This window comes from Mobula hypostoma, chromosome X1 (genome assembly GCF_963921235.1).
Source record: "Mobula hypostoma chromosome X1, sMobHyp1.1, whole genome shotgun sequence".
NCBI classification, from domain to species: domain Eukaryota; kingdom Metazoa; phylum Chordata; class Chondrichthyes; order Myliobatiformes; family Myliobatidae; genus Mobula; species Mobula hypostoma.
The window spans coordinates 58336568-58350283 of NC_086128.1; the positions used below are offsets into that span (position 1 = coordinate 58336568).

Genomic DNA, 13716 nt, shown 5'->3' on the forward strand with positions numbered 1-13716 from the left:
TGGACTCAGAACTGGCTTGTGCGTAGAAGACAGAGGATAGTGGTTGAAGGGACTTATTCAAACTGAGAGTGGGAGAGGTTCAAACAAGAGGACACGAGTTGAGAGTTAAAGGACAAAAGTTTAGGGGTAACATGAGGGGGAACTTCTTTACTCAGAGAGTGGTAGCTGTGTGGAACGAGCTTCCAGCAGAAGTGGTTGAGGCAGGTTCGATGTTGTCGCTTAAAGTTAAATTGGATAGATATATGGACAGGAAAGGAATGGAGGGTTATGGGCTGAGTGCAGGTCAGTGGGACTAGGTGAGAGTAGCGTTCGGCACAGACTAGAAGGACCGAGATGGCCTGTTTCCGTGCTGTAATTGTTATATGGTTATATACTGGAGGTCTGTAATTTGTGGAGTTCTGCAGGGATCTGTGCTGGGATCTCTGCTGTTTGTGATGTATATAAATGACCTAGATGAAAATGTAAATGGGTAGGTTAGTAAGTTTGCAGATGATACCATGACTGGCAGAGTTGTGGATAGTGTAGAAGACTGGCAAAGAATACAGCACGATATAGATCAGTTAAAGATAGAAACTGGTTTAGATATCGGAAGAGAAATGGCAGATGGAGTTTAACCCAGATAAACGTGAGGTGTTGCACCTCAATAGGGCAAATGCAAAGAGACAGTACACTGTTCAGGGAAAGGTCCTTAACAGTGTTGCTGAGCAGAGAGATTCTGGGGTCCAAGTTTATAGCCTCATGAGAGTGACAGGTCGACAGGGTGGTTAAGGCGGCTTATGGAATGTTTGCTTTTATTAGTCGAGGCATTGAGTTGAAAAGTCAGGAGGTTATGTTGCAACTTTATACAGCTCTAGTTAGGCCACATCTGGAATATTGCATACATTTCTGGTTGCCCCACTGTAGGAAGGATGTTGAGGCTTTGAAGAAGGTGCAGAAGAGATTTACCAGGATGCTGCCTGGTTTAGAGGGCATGCGCTGTCATGAGGGGCTGGTTAAAGCTGGGGTTGTTTGCTCTGGAGCGATGGAGGCCGAGGGGAGACCTGATAAGAGGGTTATAAGATTATGAGAGGCACAGACAGAGTGAACGGAGAGTATCCATTTCCCAGGGTAGAAATGTCTAATACCAGAGGGCATGCATTGAAGGTGAGGGGGGTGGGTTCAAGGGGGATGTGAGGGGTAAGTCTTTTACTCAGAGAGTGGTGGATGCCTGGAATGTGCTGTCTGGTATGGTGGTAGAGGAAAATATATTAGAGATGTTTAGATAGGCATATGAATGTGAGGAAGATGGAAGGATATAGACATTGTGTAGGTAGGGGGGTGGATTAGATTTTGGCCTTATTTTTGATTCAGATTTTAGTTGGTTCGGCACAACATTGTGAGCTGGGACTGGAGATGCTGGAATCTGGAGCAACAAACAATCTGTTGGAGGAACTCAGTGTGTCGATCAGCATCTGTGGAGGGAAAGGAATTGTTGATGTTTCAGGTCCAACCCAAAACACCAATAATTCCATTCCTCCCACAGGTAAACATAGAAAATAGGTGCAGGAGTAGGCCATTTGGCACTTCGAGCCTGCACCGCCATTCAGAATGATCATTGCTGATCATCCAACTCAGAACCCTGTACCTGCCTTCTCTCCATACCCCCTGATCCCTTTAGCCACAAGGGCCATATCTAACTCCCTCTTAAATATAGCCAATGAACTGGCCTCAACTGTTTCCTGTGGCAGAGAATTCCACAGATTCACCACTCTCAGTGTGAAGAAGTTTTTCCTCATCTCGGTCCTAAAAGGCTTCCCCTTTATCCTTAAACTGTGACCCCTCATTCTGGACTTCCCCAACATCAGGAACAATCTTCCTGCATCTAGCCTGTCCAATCCCTTTAGAATTGTATACGTTTCAATAAGATCCCCCCTCAATCTTCTAAATTCCAGCGAGTATAAGCCTAGTCGATCCAGTCTTTCATCATATGAAAGTCCTGCCATCCCAGGAATCAATCTGGTGAACCTTCTTTGTACTCCCTCTATGGCAAGAATGTCTTTCCTCAGATTAGGGGACCAAAACTGCACACAATACTCCAGGTGTGGTCTCACCAAGGCCTTGTACAACTGCAGTAGTACCTCCCTGCTCCTGTACTCGAATTCTCTTGCGTTGACTGCCAGCATACCATTTGCCTTTTTCACCGCCTGCTGTACCTGCATGCCCACTTTCAATGACTGGTGTATAATGACACCCAGGTCTCGCTGCACCTCCCCTTTTCCTAATCGGCCACCATTCAGATGATAATCTGTTTTCCTGTTCCTGCCACCAAAGTGGATAACCTCACATTTATCCACATTAAATTGCATCTGCCATGAATTTGCCCACTCATCTAACCTATCCAAGTCACCCTGCATCCTCTTAGCATCCTCCTCACAGCTAACACTGCCGCCCAGCTTCGTGTCATCCGCAAACTTGGAGATGCTGCATTTAATTCCCTCGTCTAAATCATTAATATATATCGTAAACAACTGGGGTCGCAGCAGTGAGCCTTGCGGAACCCCACTTGTCACTGCCTGCCACTCTGAAAAGGTCCTGCTTATTCCCATTTTTTCAGGTACTGCTCGACCTGCTTGGTTCCTCCAGCAGACTGTGTTGGGTGAGAGTGGATGTGGATATTGCTCACCCTTCATCAGATCCTGATATGATTTAACAACCGAGTTTTTATTTATTTTATTTACAGATACAGTGTTCAACAGGTCTTCCCGGCCCTTCGAGCCGTGCCACCCAGCAGCCCACTGATTAACCCTAGGCCTAATCACAGGACAATTTACAATGACCAGTTAACCTACTAACTGGTAAATTGTTGAACTGCGGGAGGAAACGGGAGCATCCGGAGAAAACTCACTTATTCCGCAGGGAAGACGTCAATTCCTACAGAGGATGCCAGGATTGAACTCCGACACTGAGCTGTAATAGCATTGCGCTAACCGTAGTAGCTCTGGCAGAGGCACTTCCCATAGCGCAATAGCTCCTCAGTGAAATGACTATCTCGATTACACCTTAACCTCCTGGAGCAAGGTTTGCCATTTTTTCAGTTCAAAGTTCTTTAAACTTGCTCAGTGGCAGATCAGTTACAAGTTTTTTCTTCCAGAGCCTCAGATTACTTCTTTACAACTTTACAAATGTTGTTGCAATGTGTTCACTTCACACCATCACTTTCTAAACTAAGGTGAGAGACATCAGAGCGGAAGTTGACAAATTGCCCATTTCTCTCAAATTTCCATCTGTTCGAGGTCCTCCGCTGGTTGTAGTTGACTATGGATGTTGTATACACAAGCCAGGGCAGTACTATATGGAGAGCAAACTGTTGCCCATGCACCAGGCTTCTCCTCTCCACACAGCTGATGAACCCAAAGGAACGGCAGAGACCGATACAGTTTGTCACCAGCGGTATCGCAGGAGTTGCCAGTCAGTGTTGAACTCAACGTAGGACTGCCTTAGGGACTCCAGCTCTGGATTTTTCCCCTCGGGGGTTTACTACCAAAACCTTTCCCATGAGTGGGTACAGCCGCAAGGCAGCAGAGGTTTCTGATCAGAGTATTCCTTCTCCTAGATGAGCTGCCAACCACGGCTGAAGTGCCCCATCTGCTCAAAGCAACTGGTCTTAAGGTGTCAATAGCCCCTTCTCTTGTCAGTAGAAACAGTTCTGCTGAGCTTAGTAGCTAAACCACACGTGAAGGCCAGGAGCTTGACTTGGTTGTCAGAGGCTAATTGAGACACACGTCATTGGGAGCATTTAATAGGTAGTGGGAACTTATCCCCACTACCACCCACCCCCCACCCGTGACATCCTTAAGGAACCAATCTTCCATCAGCTACACAGAAGCCATTCTGATGAAGTGTGGGAATAAACAAAGCAGCCAGCATCAACCCAGGCACCAGATTCAGAAATGACAAAAGGCACATCCAACAGTGATCCAGGAAAGTCAGTCCAACAAGTTAATCAAAGCAACAGCCTGATGCATCATACCCACAAACTCAAACTGCTCCAAATAGGCAACACTGCGGTGTTGCTGAATCTTCAATACTGACCAGGATGTTAAACGGCACATTCATAGAGAGGACAGGGACTGGATATTCTGCGGTGACTCTAATTCCCCAAAGTATTCCCACTAACTTTATGTTGAAAGCCAGAAGTGTGATGGCTGGACACAAAGGTTAGTGGTGTTGTGGACAGTAAAGTATGTTGTCGTAGGTTACAGTGGGACAGTGACAGGATTCAGGGCTGGGCTAAGAAGTTGCAGATAGAGTTCACTCCAGGAAAGTGTGGAATGATATATTTTGGGAGATTGAACTTGAAGGCAGAATACAGGGTTAATAGCAGAATTTTTAGCAGTGTGGAGGAACAGAGAGATTTTTGTGTCCATGTCCATAGATCCCTCAAAGTTGCTGAATATGTTGATAGGGTGGTTGAGGCATATGGGTGTGTTGGCCTTCATTAGTCATAACGTAATGTTGCTGCTTTATAAAACTTTGCCTAGACCTCACATGGAGCATTGTATTCAGTTCTGGTCGCCTCTTTAGAGGAAGGATGTGGAGATTTACCAGGATGCTGTGCAGATTAGAGAACATGTTTTAGGAGAGTAGACTGAGGCTCTTTGGAGCGAAGGAGGATGACAGGTGACTTGATAGAGGTGTACAAGATGAAAAGATGCAAAGATCAAGTGGACAGCCAGCACCATTCAGATAACAAACAACTTTCAATGTATTACAGACATACAATACAAATCAAATCAGTTTGTTTTCTTACACTTGACAAGAGGTACAGATCAAGTGGACAGCCAGAGACTTGCTTCCCAGGGTGGAAATGGCTAATACAAGGAGGCATAATTTTAAGGTGATTGGTGGAAAGTCAGATAGATTAGGGACATTTAAGAGAGTCTCAGATAGGCACATGGATGAAAGAGAAATGGAGGGCTATGTGGGAGGAAAGGGTTAGATTTATCTTGGAATAGGTGCATTGCGGGCTGAAGGGCCTGTACTGTGCTGTACGGTTCTATGTTCTAAGCCCTCATAAGTGCAGCTCCAATAACATTCAAGCATCCTGGCATTATGCAGGATAAAGTGACCTGTATAAAAAGTACACCCTACTCCCTGACTCCATCCCACCCTCACTGGCAAGTAATGAAAAAAGAGTGCGACTTGCTGTTCTGTGGCTTTGAGCTTTGCGTTCTCATGGTTGGCGTTATTTCACAGCCATTTTTGATTTCTCTTCATACTCTGACTTCAAATCCTGCCACATAGTTTGGAGTGGTTCACGAAGATGACTCAACATCACCACGCCTCTGGCAGTACACAGTAATGTGTGGACCCACTCTCCTTTCAGTTTCCTTTTTCTTCATCCCTTTATCTTTTCCACCCATCTCCTCCCAGCTTCTTACTTCATTCTCCCCTCTCCCACCCACCCACCTGCCAGCTTGCACTCCTTCCCTTCCTCCCATCTTCTTATTCTGGGTTCCCCCCTCACCTCCTCTTTTCCTGCCCCAATGAAGGTTCTCAACCCAAAACGTCGACTCTTTATTCCTCTCCAAAAATGCTGCCTGACCTGCTGAGTTCCTCCAGCATTTTGTGAGTGGAGCCAAATTTTTGCTTGAATGTGATGAGGCTCAGGTCCTATTTGTTATCTTCAAAAATTATTTTATTAAGTTAAATTTAGTGGAACTGAACTTTACAATTCATTAATGTAAATAATATACAAGACCACAAGAGATTAGGAGCAGAATTAGGCCATTTGGCCCACTGAGTCTGCTCCACCCTTTCATCATGGCTGATCCAATTTCTCTCTCAGCCCCAATCTCCTGCTTTCTCCCCGTATCCCTTCATGCCCTGACCAATTAAGAATCTATTAACCTCTGCCTTAAATATACATAAAGACTTGGCCTCCACAGCTACCTATGGCAAAGTATTCCACAGATTCACCACTCTCTGGCTAAAAAAATTCCTCCTCATCTCCAGTCTAAAAGGACGCCCCTCTATTGTAAGGTTGTCTCCTCTGGTCCTAGACTCTCCCACCGTAGGAAATATCATCTCCACATTCATTCTATCAAAATCTTCTATCATTTGATAGGTTTCAATGAGGTCACCCCCCATTCTTCTGAATTCTCATGAATACAGGCCCAGAGCCATTAAACCCTTTTCATATGACAAGCCATTCAAACCTGGAATCATTTTGTGAACTTCCTTTGAACCCTCTCTAATTTCAGCACATCTTTTCAAAGATTATGGGGCCCAAACCTGCTCACAATACTCCAAGTGAGGCCTCACCAGTGCTTTATAAAATCTCAACATTACATCCTTGCTTTTATATTCCAGTCCTCTTGAAATGAATGCTAACATTGCATTTGCCTTTCTCACCCCAGACTCAATCTGCAAATTAACCTTTAGGAAATCTTGCTGCATAAGCACTCCCAAGTCCCTTTGCGCATCAGTTTTTTTTGTATTTTCTCTCCATTAAGAACATAGTCTACACTTTCATTTCTTATACCAAAGTGCATGGACTATACATTTCCCAATACTGTATTCCATTTCCCACTTTGCCCATTCTCTTAATCTAAGTCCTTCTGTAAGCCTCTCAACTTAAAACTACCTGCCCCTTCAACTATCTTTTTACCACCTGCAAACTTTGCAACAAAGCCATCAGTTCCATCATCCAAATCATTAACATATAATGGAAGAAGAATCAGTCCCAGCACAGACCCCTGTGGAACACCACTCGTCGTTGGCAGCCAACCAGAAAAGGCTCCCTTTATTCCCATCCTTTGCCTCCTGCCAATCAGCCACTGCTTTATCCATGCTAGCATCTTTCCTGTAATACCATGGGCTCGTTGCTTGTTAAACAGCCTCATGTGTGGCAGCTTGTCAAAGACCTTCTGAAAAGCCAAGTACACAACATCAACCGATTCTCCTTTTGTTTATCTTACTTGCTATTTCTTCAAAAAAATGCCAACAAATTTGTCAGGCAAGATTTTCCCTTGAGGAAACTATGCTGACTATGGCCTATTTTATCACGTGCCTCCAAGTATTCTGAAACCACATCCTTAACATGACCCCAGCATCTTCCCAACCACTGAGGTCAGACTAACTGGCCTACACTTTCCTTTCTTCTGCCTCTCCCCCTTCTTGAAGAGTGGAGTAACATTTGCAATTTTTCAGTCTTCCGGAACCATTCCAGGATCTAGTAATTCTTGAAAGATCGTTACTAATGCCTCCACAATCTCTTCAGCTACCTCTTTCAGAACCCTGGTGTGTACACCATCTGGTCCAGATGACTCATCTACCTTCAGGCCTTTCAGTTTCCCAACCTTTTCCCTGGTAATGGTAACTTCACACACTTCATGACTCCTGACACCCGGAACTTCCACCATCCTGCTAGTGTCTTCCACAGTGAAGACTGATAAAAAAATACTTATTCAGTTTGTCCACCATTTCCTTGTCCTTCATCTCTACCTCTCCAGCTTCATTTTCCAGCAGTCCAATATCCACTCTTGCCTCTCTTTTGCACTTTATGTATCTGAAGGAACTTTGCTTGAATTTCCAGCATCTGCACAATTCCTCATGTTTACTGATTTTCTTAATCTACCTGCATATCAAAATCCCCCATGACTATTAAATACAATATATATTCCATTTAAATACAATAATAAAGAAATTACACATCCTGTCATTTCATTTGCAATATTCATGACCATCTGTTAACGCTGCAGTCAGAATTTCAATCAGTGGAAACTCAGCCCAGATTCCAGCAGAAAGATGCTGAACCATCAGTGTAACCTCATGTGCTCTCAAACCTTATTTTTTAAATACTTCAGTTGCTAGCTGCTGAAGCAATATCCAAGAGAAGCTTACAATTGAGCCAGTTAAAAGTGAAGTACTACATTTTTGATTTGATAGAAGTATACAAAATTATAAGTGGTATAGATGGAGGTCATGGGTGAAGGGTGAAAGGTGAAATGTTTAAGGGGCAACTTCTGTAGAGGGTGGTGAGAGTGCGGAACTGGTGAATGTAGGTTTAATTTTAACATGCAAGTGAAGTTTAGATAAGTACATGGATTGGAAAGGTATGGAGGGCTATGGTCTGGGTGCAGGTCAATGCAGCTAGGCGTATTCAGCTCAAACCAGATGGGCCGAGGAGCCTGGTTCTATGCTGTTGCGCTCTACGATTGGAAGATATTGAATCCTTGTGGGTTGAGTTAAGAAACTGCAAGGGTAAAAGGACCCTGATGACAGTGGCTGGGATGTGGACCACAGATTACAAAGGGAAATGGAAAAGGCGTGTCAAAAGGGCAATGTCATGATAGCCCTGTGAGAGTTCAACATGCAGGTTAATTGGGAAAATCAGGTTGCTAATTGATCTCAAGAGAGTGAATTTGTTGAATGCCTATGAGATGGCTTTTTAGGGAAGTTTATCGTTGAGCCTACTAGGGGATTAGCTATACTGGATTGGGTGTTATGTAATGAACCAGAGGTGATTAAGGAGCTTAAGGTAAAAGAACCAGTTGATTAAGAGGCAGTGATCAGAATATGATTGAGTTCAACTTGAAATTTGATAGGGAGAAAGTAAAGTCTGTTAAAGCAGTATTTTAGTGGAGTAAAGGAAATTACAGTGGTACAAGAGAGGAATTGGGCAAAGTAAATTGGAAGAAAATGCTGGCAGGGTGACAGCAGAGCAGCAATGGTGAGAGTTTCTGGGAAAAATGAAGGTGGTGCATGATAGATGTATTCCAAAAACAAAGAAATACTTAAATGGCAAAACAGTACAACCGTGGCTGACAAGAGAAGTCAAAGCTAATGTAAAAGCAAGAGAGGACATACAACAAAGCAAAAACTAGTGGGAAGACAGAGGATCAGGAAGCCTTTAAAACCCCACAGAGAGTAACTATAAGAATCATTAGGAGAGAAAAGATGAAATATGAAAGCAAGCTAGCAAATAATATCAGAGTGGATAGAAAAAGCTTTTTCAATTATGTAAAATATAAAAGAGAGATGAGAACGGATAGAGGACCACTAGAAAATGAGGCTGGAGAAATAATAATGGGGGATAAGGAGATGGCAGATGAACTAAATAAGTGTATTGCATCAGCCTTCACTGTGGAAGACACTATCAGTGTGCCAGATGTTGAAAGGTGTGAGGGAAGACAAGTGAGTGCAGTTACTATTACAAGAGAGAAGGTGCTCAAAAAGCTGAGGGTACACAAGTCACCAGACTAACTGCATCCTAGAGTTCTGAAAGAGGTAGCTGTAGAGATTGTGGAGGAATTAGTAATGATCTTTCAAAAATCATTGGACTCTGGCATATTACCAGAGGACTGGAAAATAGCAAACGTGAATCCACACTTTAAGAAAGGAGGAAGGCGGCAGAAAGGAAATTATAGATCAGTTAGCCTGACCTTAGTGGTTGGGAAAATGTTGGAGTCAATTGTTGAGGATGAGGTTATAGAATACTTAGTGACACAGGACAAGATAGGACAAAGTCAGCATGGTTTCCTTAAGGGAAATTCTTGCCTGACTAACCTATTGGGATTTTTTTTTGATAAGATTATAAGTAGGATGTGGCACGTGGCCAAGTGGTTAGGGAGTTGGTCTCACAATCTGAAGGTTGTGGGTTCGAGTCGTGGCCAAGTCAGCGTGTTGTGTCTTTGAGCAAGGCACTTAACCACACACTGTTCCAGTCCACCCAGCTGAAAATGGGTACCGGCAAATGCTGGGGGTTAACCTCATGATACACTGGCGTCCTATCCGGGGGGGGGAGTCTCGTACTCTCAGTCACTTCACGCCACAGAAGCCGGCATAAGCACTGGCCTCATGGGCCCCAAGGCTCGGGACAGACTTTAACTATAAAATAAGTAGGATAGATAAAGTGGATGTTGTATATTTGGACTTTCAGAAGGCCTTTGACAAGGTGCCACACGAGGCTGCTTACCAAGTTAAGAGCCCGTGGTATTACAGGAAAGTTACTGGCGGGTTAAAGTATTGGCTGATTGGTAGGAGGCAGTGAATGGGAATAAAAGGATCTTTTTCTGGTTGACTGTCAGTGACTAGTGGTGTTCTGCAGGGGTTGGTGTTGGGACTGCTTCTTTTTAATTGTACATCAATGATTTAGATGATGGAATAGATGGCTTTGTTGCCAAGTTTGCAGATAATACAAAGATTGGTGGAGGGGCAGGTAGTGTTGAGGAAACAGGTAAGCTGCAGAAAGACTTAGACAGATTAGGAGAATGGGCAAGAAAGTGGCAAATGAAATACTAAGTTGGAAAATGCATGGTCATGCACTTTGGTAGAAGTAGTAAATGTGCGGACTATTTTCTAAATGGGGGGTATACCAAAAATCTGAGATGCAAAGTGACTTGGGAATCCTTGTGCAGAACACCCTAAAGGTTAACTTGCAGGTAGAGTCAGTGGTGAGGAAGACAAATGCAATGTTAATATTCATTTCAAGAGGTCTAGAATACGAGAGCAGGGATATGATGGCTTTACAAGGCATTGGTGAGGTCTCACCTTGAGTTTTGTGAAAAGTTCTGGGCTCCTCATTTAAAAAAAAGATGTACTGGCATTGGAGAGGGTTCAGGAGTTTCACAAAGATGATTCTGGGAATGAAAGGGTTATCATTTGAGGAATGTTTGATAGTGCTGGATCTGTATTCGCAGGAATTTAGAAGGATGAGGGGAGATCTCATTGAAACATTTCGAATGTTGAAAGGCCTAGACAGAGTAGATGTGGAAAGGATGTTTCCCATGGTGGGGGAGTCTAGGACAAGAGCGCACAGCCTCAGGATAGAGGGGTGTCCATTTAAAACAGAGATGCGGAGAAATTTCTTCAGATGGTGGTGAATCTGTGGAATTTGTTACCACAGGCAGCTGTGGAGGCCAGGTCGTTGGGTGTATTTAAGGCAGAGCTTGATAAGTTCTTGATTGGACACTGTATCAAAGGTTACGGGTAGAAGGCCAGGTAGTGGGGCTGAGGAGGGGAAAAAAGGATCAGCCATGATTGAATGGTGGAGCAGACTCAATGGGCCAGATGGCCTAATTCTGCTCCTATGTCTTATGACTCTAAATTATTAGAAAAAGCATTGCTGATTACTGAGTAGAATACCTTCCCGAAAGAAAGGGGGTGTACTGGGCACGTATTTGATGAAAACTAATTTTCAGACTCATGGAGAGAGACTGAGTGTAGGACAAAGTGAAATAGCTCCTTCAGAGCCAACCATAATCGGATAAGAGGCTCCCGACTGTCCTATGCCAGTCTCCTCCCCATTCCATCATGGCTGATTTATTATCCCTCTCAACCTCATTCTCCTGCCTTCTCCCCATAACCTTTGACACCCTTACTAATCAAGAACCTATAAAACACCACTTTAAATATACCCGATATCTTGGCTTCCACAGCCACCTTTGGTAAAGAATTACACCAATTCACCACCAAATGACTAAAGAAATTCCTAATGATGAATGAATGTTTAAGGGGACCATGAGGGGAAACTGCTTCACTCAGAGGGCGGCGGGAGTGTGGAACAAGATGCCAGTGCAAGTGGTGCATGCGATTTTGATTTCAATGTTTAAGAGAAGTTTGGATAGGTGTATGGATGGGAGGGGCAGGGAGGGCTATGGTCCAGGTGCAGGTCAATGGGGCTAGGCAGATTAATAAGATCAACGTGGACTAGGTGGGCTAAAGGGCCTGTATCTGTGCTGTGCTCTATGACTCTATAAGAGGAGAGCCAAGTAAGAGATTGATGAATGAGGCATGAAATAGCCAAGTTGAAACCTGAGTGAGAAGCTAAAATGGATGATAATTCTGTTTCTGCGGTCGAAGGTTATGTGAAAGGGTGAGGTGTGGGAGAGCAGAAGGAGATTACATTTTGTTGCCCAGCTATAAGGTATGAGATGGGGAATGGCAAGAATGTTCATGTTGGTACACTCAATGTGTCAGTTCCGTCTGACAGGGAATGGTCTTATCTGTACTAAGTCTGAATTATAAAAACAGGCAAAATGAAGTTGAGATGGTTTACTTTGCAGGCTCACTCACATACGCACATAAGCTTACAGAAGAACTCAGCACTGCGTGCTTACAAATCATAGGAAACAAAGCCCTAAAGGAACTGCGTAGATTTTACACCAATGATGATCCTCCATGAACAGTTTATAGTAGTGAAATATCTTATGCAAAGTGCCTCTGGGGAAACTCTGGAGAAAAATCAATAAGCTATTGATGGAATCATTAATCACTTAGCAAACTCAATAATTCCCCTTTAGTTTAGGCCATTAATTCTCTTCTGAGACGATTACACAAAATCACTACAGTTTCAAGCCCCCTTTCACAAGTGGCAAGAGAACAAGAATCTGGATTGTCATCTACATGGGATTATGAAGGTGCAGCAAATGCAGGCTTTAGAAGCTTTAGATACGAGGGTTCATCTGCTCTCCCTAAACAGCACCTATGTCTTTTTAACCACAGAGGCAATCCTCACAGATTGTCAGAGCCATAGAGCACCACAGCACAGAAACAGGCCCATCTAGTCCATGCCAAACCGTATTCTGCCTAGTCCCATTGACCTGCACCTGGACCACAGTGTTCTATACTCCTCCCATCCATGTGCTTACCCAAACTTCTCTTAAATACTGCAAGTAAACCTGTAGCCATCACTTCGCTAGCAGCTCATTTCACACTCACACCGGCCTCTGAGTGTAGTTCCTCCTTATGAGCCCCTTAAAATATTTCACCTTTCACCCTAAACCTATGACCTCTAGTTCAAGTCTCACCCAACCTCAGTGAAAAAAGTCTGCTCGCATTTGCTCTAGCTATACCCCTCAAAATTTTGTATGCAGTACTGTACAAAAGTCTTGGGCACCCTAGCTATATATATGTGCCTAAGACTTTTTCACAGGACTATATTGGTCAACGTGGTGTGTTGAGTGAACTTGTAAATCTAGTGGGAGCAAAGGATGGTGGGAATGATGAGGGTGTGGAACAGGTGATACAGAAGGAGTGCAGGGGTGGGGTGGTGCAGGTGCAGACACACCCAGCCCTGAGACACCAGGCAAGGTCATTTGATTCCAAACAATTGGATTATTGATCATTACAGAATGTCTCTCTGGTGCTTCCCCCTCCCTCCCCCTCCCCTCTCCTTTTCCCCAACCATGATTCCCCTCTCCCTGTCCCCCTTCCCTCTCTAGAAACCCATATCAGAATCAGGTTTATCATCACTCACATGCCATGAAATTTGTGTTTTATTTGCTGCAGCAGTACAGTGTAATACATAAAATCACCACAGTACTGTGCAAAAGTCTCAGGCACCCGATCTATATACATGTGGCTAAGACTTTTGCACAGTATTGGACCTCTGTCAAACCTCCCCTCATTCTCCAATGCTCCAGGGAATGACTTCATAACCCACGTTTTTCATTATATGTAATTTTTGTGGCCTTTTTTTCAAACCCAAGGTTTCCACATGGGAGACCTCCTGCAATGATCAACAAGCCACATGGACATGAGGCAACAACCAGCAGGTACATAAGTATTCCTTGAAAATACCTTTCCCCTCCCCAACTCAAATACTGACAACTTTAAGGACTCTTCTCCCCCCGCCCCCCCCCCCACCAACTCTCACATCATTTACACATCTTGGAAAACTCTAAGATCCTCTAATTCTAGAAAAACACACACAAAATGCTGGAGGAACTCAGC

General features: G+C 43.9%; 1 protein-coding gene across 1 annotated transcript in view; it reads right to left on the reverse strand.

Moving 5' to 3' along the window:
• The window catches only part of npepps (aminopeptidase puromycin sensitive), a 301618-nt gene that overhangs the window by 6300 nt on the left and 281602 nt on the right, over positions 1 to 13716 (reverse strand). The gene's annotated exons all lie outside the window — the stretch shown is intronic.